Source organism: Saimiri boliviensis, chromosome 12 (genome assembly GCF_048565385.1).
Source record: "Saimiri boliviensis isolate mSaiBol1 chromosome 12, mSaiBol1.pri, whole genome shotgun sequence".
Classification (NCBI taxonomy): domain Eukaryota; kingdom Metazoa; phylum Chordata; class Mammalia; order Primates; family Cebidae; genus Saimiri; species Saimiri boliviensis.
In genome coordinates, this window is record NC_133460.1 from 21315646 (window position 1) to 21329947 (window position 14302).

The window sequence follows — 14302 nt, forward strand, 5'->3', positions numbered from 1 at the left end:
AAACTCTGTCTCAAAAAAAAAAACAAAACAAAAGCAAACAAAAAAAACTACCCCCATCCAGTCCTTTGAGGTGAACAGCATTTATATTTTATATTTTTAATTTTTTTTTTTTTTTTTTTTTTTTTTTTTTTGAGACAGAGTTTCGCTCTTGTTACCCAGGCTGGAGTGCAATGGCGCGATCTCGGCTCACCGCAACCTCCGCCTCCTGGGCTCAGGCAATTCTCCTGCCTCAGCCTCCTAAGTAGCTGGGATTACAGGCACGCGCCACCACGCCCAGCTAGTTTTTTGTAATTTTAGTAGAGACGGGGTTTCACCATGTTGACCAGGATGGTCTCGAACTCTCGACCTCGTGATCCACCCGCCTCGGCCTCCCAAAGTGCTGGGATTACAGGCTTGAGCCACCACGCCCGGCCTTTTTTTTTTTTTTTTTTTTTTTGAGACAGTCACACTCTGTCGCCAGGCGCCAGGCTGGTTTGCAGTGGTGCGATCTCGACTCACTGCAACCTCCACCTCCTGAGTTCAAGCAATTCTCTTGATTCAGCCTCCCGAGTAACTGGGACTACAGGCATGCACCACCACACCCAGCTAATTTTTGTATTTTAGTGGAGACAGGGTTTCACTATGTCGGCTAGGATGGTCTCGATCTCTTGACGTCGTGATCCACCCGCCTCGGCCTCCCAAAGTGCTGGGATTACAGGCGCGAGCCACTGCACCGGCCTTATTTTTTTTATTTTTGAGACGAGTCTCGCTCTTGTCAGCCCGGCTGGAGTGCAATGGCGTGATCTCGACTCACTGCAACCTCTGCCTCCCAGTTCAAGCAATTTCTCCTACCTCAGTCTCCCGATGTAGCTGGGGTTACAAGCACCACCACCACCTAGGCTAATTTTTGAATTTTTAGTAGAGATGTGATGCCACCATGTTGGCCAGGCTCCTCTTGAATTCCTGACCTCAGGTGATCCCTCCACCTCAGCCTCCCAAAATGTTGGGATTACAGGCATGAGCCACTGCGCCTGGCTTATTTATTTTGAGAAGGAGTCTCTGTCACCCAGGCTAGAGTGCAGTGGCACGATTTCAGCTTACTGCAGCCTCCACTTGATCAAGCAATTCTCATGCCTCAGCCTCCTGAGTAGCTGGGATTACAGGCGTTTGCTATCACATCCGGCTAGTTTTTGTATTTTTAGCAGACGGTGTTTTGCCATGTTGGCCAGGCTGGAGGTGGCACAATTGGAGGGCAGAAAAGACAGTAAAAGATGCTCTGGAAGCTCAGAAGGGGAGACCTCAGAAGTCTTGCACATATGGGTGGGGCTGCTGTTCCAGCTGGACCTTCAAGGATGGTAGAATCTAAACAAATGCAGTAGTAATGAAAGATGGGAAACCATAGAATATATGCAGAGGTAATAATTAGATGCAGGCCCATGGTGACTTATGCCTGAAATCTTAGAAACGATGCCTAACTGTGTTGCCCAGTCTGTTCTCGAACTTGTAGCAAGCAATCTTCACACCTCAGTCTCCAAAAGTGCTGGGATTACAGGCGGGAACCACCGCACCTGGCCACCCTTCATTTTAAAAATATGTTTTTGGCTGAGCGTGGTGGCTCACGCCTGTAATCCCAGCACTTTGGGAGGCCAAGGCGGGCAGATCACGAAGTCAAGAGATCAAGACCATCCTGGCCAACATGGTGAAACCCTGTCTCTACTAAAAAAATACAAAAGGTGTGTGCCACCATGCCTGTAATCCCAGGCATGTGGTCCCAGCTACTGGGGAGGCTGAGGCAGGAGAATCACTTGAACCAGGGTTCAGAGAACCGAGATCCCGCCACTGCACTCCAGCCTGGTGACAGAATGAGACTTGGTTTCAAGAAAAAATGTGTATATATATATATATTTCCAGCAGGGTACAGTGGCTCACACCTGTAATCTCAGCACTTGGGAAGACTGAGGTGGGTGGATCACCTGAGGTCAAGAGTTCAAGACCAGCCTGACCAACATGGCAAACCCCACCCCCTTTTTTTTGAGACAGTATTTTGCCCTTGTTGCCTAGGCTGGAGTGCCATGGCACGATCTCTGCTCACCGCAACCTCTGCCTTCCAAGTTCAAGCGATTCCCCTGCCTCAGCCTCCTGAGTAGCTGGGATTACAGGTATGTGCCTCCACACTGACTAATTTTTCGTATTTTTAGTAGAGACTGGTTCTCCATGTTGGTTGGGCTAATCCACCCGCCTCCACCTCCCAAAGTGCTAGGATCACAGGCATGAGCCACTGCACCCAGCCCCCTTCTCTGCTAAATACAGAAAATTAGCTGGGCATGGTGGCAGGTGTCTTTAATCACAGCTAATTGGGAGGCTCAGGCAAGAGAATTGCTTGAACCCGGGAGGAAGAGGTTGCAGTGAGCTGAGATCTCGACATTGCCCTCCAGCCTGGGCAACAAGAGCAAAACTCTAAAAATAAAAATTAAAAGTACATTTCCCCAACGTTCAGGACTCCACCCTCTTTGCCTTGGTTTCACTACTCTGTAGGCCAGTGATTCCCAACTGGGGGTGACTACCCCTAGGGGACATTTGGCAATGTCTGGAGACATTTTTGGTTGTCACAAATGGACAGAAAGAAGGGGACGTAGGTGCTACTGACATCTAGTGGGTAGAGGCTAGGGATGCTGCTATTAACACTACATCCTACTAGGCACAGGACAGGTCCTCACAAGAATTATCTGATCCAAAATATTAATTGTGCTGAGGTTGAGTGACCCCCTTCTAGGCCGACACATCTAAAAGGCTGCTAAATATTTTCATGTGGTTGTTAAGTCATGAGCTTATTTTTCCTAGAAACTTTCACTGAGTATTCAACTAGACTTCTTCCTGTTACTAACAATATTAGTGCCAAACATGGGTGTTATCTGAGTCCTTCCTTTTCTTGGCTTTTCCCCACTAGTCCTGAGAGTCCCTTTTGTACTGATAGGTTAGGATAAATCAGTTATTATTATTTTCTAATATTCATTCTGAGGCCAGGCTCAGTGGCTCATGCCTATAATCCCAGCACTTTAGGAGGCTGAGGCAGGCAGATCATCTGAGGTCAGGAGTTCAAGACCAACCTGGCCAACACGGTGAAACCCCCCATCTTTACTAAAAATACAAAAATTAGCTGGGCATGGTGGCAGGTGCCTGTAATCCCAGCTATTGGGGAGGCTGAGGCAGGAGAATCACTTGAACCCAGGAGGTGGAGATTGCAATGAGCTAAGATTGCACCATTGCACACCAGCTTGGGCAACAAGGGCAAAACTCTGTCTCTCTCTCTATATATATAGAAAGACGGGGTTTGACCATGTTGGTCAGGCTGGTCTTGAACTCCCAACCTCAGGTGATCCGTCTGCCTTGGCCTCCAAAGTGCTTGGATTACAGGTGTGAGCCACCACACTCGGCCTAAAATTTTTTTTTTTTTAATTTAAAAATTGTCCTAGTGGTCTGGCACAGTGGCTCATTCCTGTAATCCTAGTACTTTGGGACGCCAAGGCAGGTGATTCACCTGAGGTCAGGAGTTCCAGACCAGCCTGGTCGACATGGTAAAACGTTCTATCTCTACTAAAAATGCAAAAATTAGCTGGGCGTGGTGGCAGGTGCCTGTAATCCCAGCTACTTGGGAGGCTGAGGTAGGAGAATTGCTTGAACCCTGGGGATGGAGGTTGCAGTGAACTGAGATCACACCACTGTACTCCAGCCTGGGCAACAGAGTGAGACTCCATCTCAAAAAAAAAAAAAAAATTGTTCTAGCATGGCAGTGTGTGCCTCTAGTCCCAGTTACTTGGGAGACAAGAGGTGGGAGGATCCCTTGAGCCTGGGAAACAGAGATTGCAATGCGGTGAGATCGTGCCATTGCACTCCAGCCTGGGCAATAGAGTGACATCCTGTCTCAAAAAAAAAAAAAATGAAAAAACAAAACAAAAAGGAAGAAAATAGAGTCAGACGCTCATGCCCGTAATACCAGCACTTAGGGAGGCCAAGGTGGTAAGACTGCTGGGGTCCTGCAGATCAAGTAGCCTGGGCAACAGGACAAGACCATCTCTACAAAAATTAAAACATAGGCTGGGCGTGGTGACTCATGCTTGTAATCTCAGCACTTTGGAAGGCCAAGGCAGGTGGATCACCTGAGGTCAGGAGTTTAAGACCAGCCTGGCCAACATGGTGAAACCCTGTCTTTAAAAAGAGAGAGAGAGAGAGAGAGAGAGATCCAAGACGGCTGATCACTAGCAGCTTGGGATTGTAGCTCCCAGTGAAAGCGCAGAGAATGAGAGGACACCACACTTTCAGACGAATTTTTGTTGCCCACGGACCAGGAGATTCCCAGTGGAGGAGCCCCATGGGTCACCTGGGAGACTCTTGTGGCCAGTGCGGCGGTTTTGATGCAGAGTAAACGGGACTGGGTCCCCTTTTGGCCGACATTTGGAGCTCCGGGAAGGCAGAGTCGCCTGTTCAGCTGATCGAAGGACAGACTCAAGAAGGAAGCCATACCGGAGATTCCCAGGCAGAAAAGCACCATCAATCTTTTTTTTGTTTTGGTTTTGGTTTTTTTTTTTTTTTTTTTTTTTTTTTTTTTTTTTTTTTTGAGATGGAGTTTTCACTCTTGTTACCCAGGCTGGAGTGCAATGGCACGATCTCGGCTCACCGCAACCTCCGCCTCCTGGGTTCAAGCAATTCTCCTGCCTCAGCCTCCTGAGTAGCTGGGATTACAGGCACGTGCCACCATGCCCAGCTAATGTTTTGTATTTTTAGTAGAGACGGGGTTTCACCATGTTGACCAGGATGGTCTCGATCTCTCGACTTCATGATCCACCCGCCTCGGCCTCCCAAAGTGCTGGGATTACAGGCTTGAGCCACCGCGCCCAGCCTGCACCATTAATCTTAACACCGCTGTTTTAGCCGGTGCAGTGGGTTGCTCAGATTCCGGCGCTGGGAATCAACAAGTTGGACGTCCACTCAGAAACCTAATTAGAAAGTCGGTAATCATAAAGATGACAGATGGATAAATTTATAACGAAGGGAAGAAACCAGCCTAAAAAGGCTGAGAATACCCAAAGTCAGAATGCCTCTCCCTCTGCAGGGAATCACAGTTCCTCATCAGCAACAGAACAAGGCCTGATGGAGAACGAGTGTGTTCCATTAACAGAAATAGGCTTCAGAAGGTGGATGATAAGAAACTTCTGTGAGTTAAAAGAACTTGTTCTAACCCAGGTGTGCCCAAACTTTTTACACAGGGGGCCAGTTCACTGTCCCTCAGACCATTGGAGGGCCGCCACATACTGTGCTCCTCTCACTGACCACCAGTGAAAGAGATGCCCCTTCCTGAAGTGCAGCGGGTGGCCGGATAAATAACCTCAGGGGGCCGCATGCGGCACGCGGACCATGGTTTGGGGATGCCTGGTCTAACCCAATGCAAAGAAACTAAGAACTTTGAAAAAAGGTTTGACGAAATGCTAACAAGAATAGACAATTTAGAGAGGAATGTAAGTGAATTAACGGAGCTGAAAAACACAACATGAGAACTTCTTGAAGTATGCACAAGTTTTTGTTGTTGTTGTTGTTGTTTTTGTTTTGTTTTGTTTTTGAGACAGAGTTTCATTCTTGTTACCCAGGCTGGAGTGCAATGGTGCGATTTTGGCTCACCATAACCTCCGCCTCCTGGGTTCAAGCAATTCTCCTGCCTCAGACTCCTGAGTAGTGGGGACTACAGGCACGTGCCACCATGCCCAGCTAATTTTTGTATTTTTAGTAGAGACGGGGTTTCACCATGTTGACGAGGATGGTCTTGATCTCTTGACCTCGTGACCCACCCGCCTCGGCCTCCCAAAGTGCTGGGATTACAGGCGTGAGCCACTGCGCCCGGCGTGTATGCACAAGTTTTAACAGCCGAATTGATCAAGCAGAAGAAAGGATATCAGAGGTCAAAGACCAACTTCATGAAATAAAACGAGAAGACAAGATTAGAGAAAAAAGGATAAAAAGGAATGAGCAAAGTCTTCAAGAAATATGGGACTATGTGAAAAGACGAAGAGAATGAATCCAAGCTGGAAAACACTCTTCAGGATATTATTCATGAAAACTTTCCCAACCTAGCAAGGCAGGACAATATTCAACTCCAGGTAATACAGAGAACACCACAAAGATATTCCTCAAGAAGACCAACCCCAAGGCACATAATCGTCGGATTCACCAGGGATGAAATGAAGGAGAAAATACTTAAGGCAGCCAGAGAGAAAAGTCAGGTTATCCACAAACGGCAGTCTATCAGACTCACAGCAGATCTCTCAGCAGAAACTCTACAAGCCAGAAGAGAGTTGGGGCCAATATTCAACATCCTTACAGAAAAGAACTTTCGGCCGGGCACGGTGGCTCAAGCCTGTAATCCCAGCACTTTGGGAGGCCGAGGCGGGTGGATCACGAGGTCAAGAGATCGAGATCATCCTGGTCAACATGGTGAAACCCCGTCTCTACTAAAAATACAAAAAAATTAGCTGGGCATGGTGGCGCGTGCCTGTAATCCCAGCTACTCAGGAGGCTGAGGTAGGAGAATTGCCTGAATTCAGGAGGCGGAGGTTGCGGTGAGCCAAGGTTGTGCCATTGCACTCCAGCCTGGGTAACAAGAGCCAAAACTCCGTCTCAAAAAAAAAAAAAAAGAAAAAAGAAAAAAGAAAAGAACTTTCAACCCAGAATTTCATATCCAGCCAAATTAAGCTTCGGAAAAATAAAATCTTTTGTGAACAAGCAAGTACTCAGAGATTTCATCACCACCAGGCCTGCTTCACCAGTGCTTCTGAAAGAACCACTACACATAGAAAGGAACAACCAATATCAGCCTTTCCAAAAATATACCAAAAAGTAAAGAGCATCAACATAATGAAGCATTTACATCAACTAATGGGCAAAACAACCAGCTAGCATCAAATGGCAGTATTAAACTCACATATATTATTATTAATCTTAAATTTAAATCAACTAAATCCCCCAGTCAAAAGACACAGCCCAAACCCATCGATATGCTGCATCCAGACCCATTTCACATGCAAGGATACACAGAGACTCAAAACAAAGGGATGGAGAAAAATTTACTAACCAAATGGAGAGCAAAAATAAATAAATAAATAAATAAATAAAAAGCAGGAGTTGCAATTCTCGCCTCTGATAAAATAGATTTTAAAGAAACAAAGATCAAAAGAGGTAAAGAAGGACATTACATAATGGTAAAAGGATCAATGCAACAAGAAGAGCTAATGATCTTAGGTATATACACACCCAATACAGGAGCACCCAGATACATAAGACTTATAAAGAGACTTAGACTCCCACACAATAATAGTGGGAGACTTCAACATCAATATTAAACAGATCAACGAGACAGATATCTAGGATTTGAACTCAGATCTAGAACAACTAAACTTAATAAACATTTATAGAACTCTCCACTTCAAATACACAAAATATACACTCTTATCAGTACCACATCACACCTACTCTAAAAGTGAAGTAAATCAGTAATTGGAAAGCATTTCACAGGTTTAAATGAAATATTGGTTGGCTGCTTGTTTGTTATTTTCTTCCCTCGTCTCTTCATGTCTCCATTATTAAGCATAATTATTGGCATAAAAGAGGTTTTCAATACCCATTTTTAGACTGCATTTTAGCCTGGGCAATAAAGCAATACTCCTATTCTCTCTCTCTCTCTTCCTCTTCCTCTTTCTTCCTCTCCTTCATTCTTTTTTTTCTTTCTTTTTCTTTTTTTTAAAAGAATGTTTTGATGAAGCAGTAAAAATTATTAACTTTAATAAATATAGACCCTAGAGTCAACACCCATTCAATATTCTATATGACACCATGGAAATATGCATAAAGCACTCTGATGCACACCAAAGCAAAAAACAAAAAACAAAAAACAAAAAAGTCCTTATGTGGTGGCAGATGACTAGGTAGGTGCTTTCCTGAGAAATCTATTTGGGGGTCTTGTAAGACAGCAAAAAATGGTGAGACCTCATGAGACAATTCTCACGAGGCTGGGCATGAGTGGTGGAAGGGTATGTGGTGACAGCTCACATGACAGGTGACATGACGGGCTTCTCATGGTCGAGCCATCTGATAGAGGTGGCTGTGGGAGGTCCTCACTGGCCGTGTAGCCCACGGGGGCTCAAAGTTCACGGGGCAGGTCTTGGGAAGGTCCCCAGGACAGCACTTCTCCACAGTGGGCCTCTGTTGGAAGGTCGTGTCGGGGGGAACATCCATGGTGGAGGTCTTAAAGAAAAAAAATTAAAACATAAAAACTTAGCCGAGTATGGCAGTGCCTGCCTGTAGTCCCAGTTACTCAGGATGCTGAGGTGGGAGGATTGCTTGAACCCAGGAGCTCGAGTCTTCAGTGAGCCATGAATGCACCATTCACTACACACTACAGCCCGGGCAACAGAGCAAGACCCTGTCTCTCTCTCTCTCTCTCTCTCTCTCTCTTTTTTTTTTTTTTTTTAAATTAAAGCTATCCAAGACCCTGTCTCTTAAAATAAAAATTAGGGCCAGACAAAGTGGCTCACAACTGTAATCCTAGCACTTTGGGAGGCTGAGGTGGGTGGATCACCTGAGGAAGCCATCATGATGAAACCCCATTTTGAAAAAAAAAAAAAAAAAAAATTAGGGACCGGGTGCGGTGGCTCACGCCTCTAATCCCAACACTTTGGGAGGCTGAGGCAGGCAGATCACCTGAGGTCAGGAGTTTGAGACCAACCTGGCCAACATGGCGAAACCCCGTCTCCACTAAAAATACAAAAAAATAGCTGGGTGTGGTGGCTCGTGCCTGTAGTCCCAGCTACTCAGATGAGGCAGGAGAATTGCTTAACCCAGCAGGCAGAGGTTGCCGTGAGCCAAGATCATGTAACTGCATTCCAGCCTGGGTGACAGAGCAAGACTCTGTCTCAAAATAAATAAATAAATAAATTTAAAATGTAGTCAGGCACAGTGACTCATGCCTGTAACACCAGCACTTTGGGAGGCCGAGGTGGGTGAAACTCCATGTCAGGAGTTCAAGACCAGCCTGACCAAAATGATGAAACCCCATCTCTACTAAAAATACAAAAAATTAGCCAGGCGTGGTGGCAAGCGCCTGTAATCCCAGCTGCTCGGGAGGCTGAGGCAGAGAACTGCTTGAACCCGGGAGGCAAAGGCTTCAGCGAGCTGAGATTGCGCCACTGCACTGCCTCCTGGATGACAGAGCAAAACTCCGTCTCAAAAATAAATAAAATGAAATAAAATGCGAATAGTTCCTTATTCTCTGCAGCACTCATTCACTCATTCGCTCGCTTGTTAATTCAACAAACCTTTATGGAGTCAAGCACTGCAAAGCTGGGTAGTCCCCATTTTTCCCCTCTACCTTTTTCTTCCAATTAAGCTGAGCTTCCCTGAACCCCAAATAATCCTTTGACCTCCCAATCCATGCAGATCCCTCCTCAGATGCTGAAGCTCGCACTCTAATTCTGTGGCCTGAACGCAGTGGCTCTCCACAGGGGCAGTGCCACCCCTTAGGGGTTGTTTTGTGAATTTTTAGGAGGGGATGTTTTGGTCACAGTGAGTGATGCTGGACCTCTGGCATTAATGGGGATCAGTTGTGTCCTACACCATGCCGGACAGTCTCACTCAGTGAAAAACTGTCAGTCGTCCACCATCATTTTCAGAATGCCCCATGGCCATCCCTGTACATAAAAACAGGTTAATAATTGAGTAGAGAATCTAAGTTCATTTTTTATATAAACACAAACGTATAAGCATGATTTTAATCCTGACTTTTCCAAGAAGGCAGACACATGTGTAAACTGAAGAAAGATTATATTTTGTTTTGTCTGGAATATTATCAGAAATTGTCGTTTCGCAAAATCTTGACACAGATGGCAGCATTTGTAGAATTTGAATCACCAACACCACTCACCTGTGACACTCTGAAACTGTGGCTGCTATATTCATAGAAATCCTATAAGGCAGTGCAAGCATATGACAACTTCGATATGACCATTTAACCAAATATCCTAGTAAAGCCCTACACAAGCATTTACATACTGACATATACATTACTTAAAATTTTTTTTTTTTTTTTTTTCCGAAACATAGTCTTGCTCTGTTGCCTAGGCTGGAGTGCAGTGGTGAGATCTCGCTCACTGCAACTTCTGCCTCCAGGTTCAGGAGATTCTCCTGCCTCAGTGCCTCTCGAGTAGCTGGGATTACAGGCATGTGCCACCAGGCCCAGCTAACTTACTTTTTAAATTTTTATTTATTTATTTTTTGAGACGGAGTTCCTCTCTTGTTGCCCAGGCTGGAGTGCAGTGGCACAATCTCAGCTCACTGCAGCCTCTGCCTCCAGGGTTTGAGCAATTCTCCTGCCTCAACCTGCCAAACAGCTTGGACTACAGGCATGCGCCACCAAACCTGGCTAATTCTGCATTTTCAGTAGAGACGGGATTTCTCTGTGTTGGTCAGACTGGTCTTGAACTCCTGACCTCAGTTGATTCGCCCGCCTCGGCCTCCCAAAGTGCTAGGATTACAGGCATGAGCCACCTTGTCTGGCCAATTTTCATACTTTTAATAGAGATGGTGTTTCACCATATTGGCCCAGTTGGTCTTGAATGTCTGACCTCATAATTTGCCTTCCTTGGCCTCCCAAAGTGCTAGAATTACAGGTGCGAACAATGGCACCCGGCCAAAAAATAAAAATTTTTTTGAGACAGGTTCTGGCTCTGTTTCGCAGGCTGGATTACAGTGGCACCATCTCAGCTCACTGCAACCTCTGCCTCCTGGGCCTCAGCCATCCTCCCATCTCAGCCTCTGGAGTAGCTGGAACTACAGGCTGACATCACCATGCCCAGCTAATTTTTTTTTTTTTTTTTACTTTTTTTAGAGACATTGCCCAGGATGGTCTCAAACTCCTGAACTTAAGTAGCCCACCTGCCTCAGGTGGAAAGTGTTGGGATTACAGATGTGAGCCACTGTGCCTGGCTGTATTTAAAATTTTTTATAAAGAATAATGTAGCCGGGCGCGGTGGCTCAAACCTGTAATCCCAGCACTTTGGGAGGCCGAGGCGGATGGATCACGAGGTCAAGAGATCAAGACCATCCTGGTCAACATGGTGAAACCCCGTCTCTACTAAAAATACAAAAAAATTAGCTGGGTATGGTGGCACGTGCCTGTAATCCCAGCTACTCAGGAGGCTGAGGCAGGAGAATTGCCTGAACCCAGGAGGCGGAGGTTGCGGTGAGCGGAGATCGCGCCATTGCACTCCAGCCTGGGTAACAAGAGCAAAACTCCGTCTCAAAAAAAAAAAAAAAAAAAAAAAAGAATAATGTAATACAGGCCAGGCATGGTGGCTCATGCCTGTAATCCCAGCACTTTGGGAGGCTGAGGTGGGCAATCACCTGAGATCAGAAGTTTGAGACCAGCCTGGCCAAGATGGTGAAACTCTGTCTCTACTAAAAATACAAAAATTAGCCAGTTGCGGTGGCAGGCACCTATCATCCCAGCTCTCGGTGGGAGGCTGAGGCAGGAGAATCGCTTGGATCTGGGAGGTGGAGGTTGTAGTGAGCCCAGATCATGCCACTGCACTCTAGCCTGGGTGACAAAGCAAGACTCCATCTCAAAAAAAAAAAAAAAAAAAAAAAAAAGAATAATGTAATATGTAATACAGAAAAGTGCACAAATCCTAAGTGAAGGCTCAATGTGTTGTCACAAAGTAAACACACCCACATAACCAGTACCCAGATCAAGAAACCAAAATATTGGCTGGGCATTGTGGCTTATGACTGTCATCCTAGCACTTTGGGAGCTGAGGCAGGGGAGGATTGGGTGAGGCCAGGAGTTCAAGACCAGCCTGAGACCCTCCTCTCTATAAAATTACATATACATATATATATATAGCCGGACGTGGGGGTTCACACCTGTAGTCCCAGCTACTTGGGAGGCTGAGGTGGGTGAATTGCTTGAGATCAGGAGTTCAAGACTGCAGTGAACCATGATCACATCACAACACTGCACTCCAGCTTGGCAACCGAGTAAGACCCTGTCTCCATTTTTTTTTTTTTTTTTTTTTTTTTTACTCTACTTCCCTCTCCAACCAAGACTCTGTCTCTAAAAACGAAACAAAACATTTGTAGCATCCTAAATGTTCTTCACGTCCCTCCTAGTTACCACCCTACCACGAGGGTGACCACTAGTTAAATTTATTTTTCTTTCTTATTTATTTATTTGTGTGTGTGTGACGTAGTCTCACTCCCTCACCAGGCTGAAGTGTAGTGGTGTAATCTCAGCTCATGGCAACCTTGGCCTCCTGGGTTTAAGCAATTCTCTGCCTCAGCTGGGGTTACAGGCACATGCCACCACACCCAGCTAATTTTTGTATTTATAATAGAGATGAGGTTTCACCATCTTGACCAGGCTGGTCTTGAACTCCTGACTTCGTGATCCACCCGCCTCAGCCTTCCAAAATGCTGGGATTACAGGCGTGAGCCACCTTGCCCAGCCTTATTTTTCTTTATTTTCTGGTAGAAATGGGAGTCTTGAATGTCTAGCCTCAAATAATCCTCCCACCTCAGCCTCCCAAGTAGCTGGTATTACGAGTGTCAGCCACCATGCCCACCATGTAGTTGTAATTTTTATTTTTATTTATCTTTTTTTTTTTTTTTTTGAGACAGAGTCTCTCTCTGCTGCCCAGGCTGGAGTGCAGTGACACAATCTTGGCTCACTGTGACCTCTGCCTCCCCAGTTCAAGCGATTCTCATGTCTTAGCTTCCCGAGTAGCTGGGATTACAAGCGCCCACCACCACGTCCAGCAAATTTTTTGTATTTTTAGTAGAGATGTCGTTTTGCTATGTTCGCCAGGCAGCTCTCAAACTCCCAACTTCAGGTGATCCGCTTGCCTTGGCTTTCCAAGGCAAGATCTGCTTGCCTTGGCTTTGTAATGCTGGGATTACAGGCATGAGCCAATGTGTCCAGCTTATATTGATTTTTTTTTTTTTCTTTTTCAAGGTGGAGTCTCACTCTCATCTCGCAGGCCGAAGTGCAGTGGTGGGATCTCAGCTCACAGTAACCTCCACCTCCTGGGTTCAAGTGATTCTCCTCCCTCAGCCTCCCAAGTAGCTGGGATTACAGATGGGTGCTACCATGCCCAGCTAATTTTTGTATTTTTAGTAGAGATGGAGTTTCACCATGTTGACCAGGCTGGTCTTTAACTCCTGACCTCAGGTGATCCACCGCCTTGGCCTCCCAAAGGTCTGGGATTACAGCTGTGAGCCACCACGCCTGACCTATATTGACTTTTTTTTTTTCAAGAGACACTGTTTTGCCGAACGCCAGTCCCTGAGCGGCGGTAGCAGCAATGGCGATTTTTAGTGTGTATGTGGTGAACAAAGCTGGCGACCTGATTTACCAGCTGGACAGCTACTCGCCGCGGGCTGAGGCTGAGAAAACTTTCAGTTATCCGCTGGATCTGCTGCTCAAGCTACACGATGAGCGTGTGCTGGTGGCTTTCGGCCAGCGGGACGGTATCCGAGTGGGCCATGCAGTGCTGGCTATCAATGGCATGGACGGGAATGGCAAAGTACACGGCCGACGGGAAAGAGGTGCTGGAGTATCGAGTAACTCTGCTAATTATCCGGTGTCCATTCGATTTGGCCGGCCCCGCCTCAATTCTAATGAGAAGCTCATGCTGGCCTCTGTGTTCTGCTCGCTCTTTGCCATCGGCTCTCAGCTGTCTCCTGAACAGGGAAGCTCAGGCATTGAGATGCTGGAGACAGATACATTCAAATTGCACTGCTACCAGACACTGACAGGGATCAAATTTGTGGTTCTAGCAGATCCTAGGCAAGCTGGAATAGATTCTCTTCTCCGAAAGATTTATGAGATTTACTCAGACTTTGCCCTCAAGAATCCATTCTACTCCTTAGAAATGCCCATCAGGTGTGAGCTATTTGACCAGAATTTGAAGCTAGCCCTGGAGGTGGCAGAGAAGGCTGGAACTTTTGGACCTGGGTCATAGGCTGAACCTGCGATGGACCCCCACATTCTGAGAGTTCCTGCAACAGGAATACTGTTTCCACTCCGGTGGAGATTCCAGCAGCCTTGTTAGTGCACTTGAAAATGGGAAAATGCTGACCCTGATGACATGTGCTGATTCCTGAGCCTTCACACTATGCTGTTTCCTTCTGTATATATCGTGGTCTTATTTTCCAACTCTGTACAGATTTATTTATGGGGGAGAAAGGTCCATAAATGTTGTAATAAACATTCCTTTGATCTTCAGAA

At 46.1% G+C, this 14302-nt stretch overlaps 1 pseudogene across 1 annotated transcript; it reads left to right on the forward strand.

Annotated features, from left to right (window-relative positions):
• The first annotated feature begins 13364 nt into the window (after positions 1 to 13364).
• On the forward strand, positions 13365 to 14302 carry LOC101047897 (trafficking protein particle complex subunit 4 pseudogene; annotated as a pseudogene). Its single transcript, XR_005581746.2, has one exon. The product of XR_005581746.2 is annotated as a trafficking protein particle complex subunit 4 pseudogene (transcript).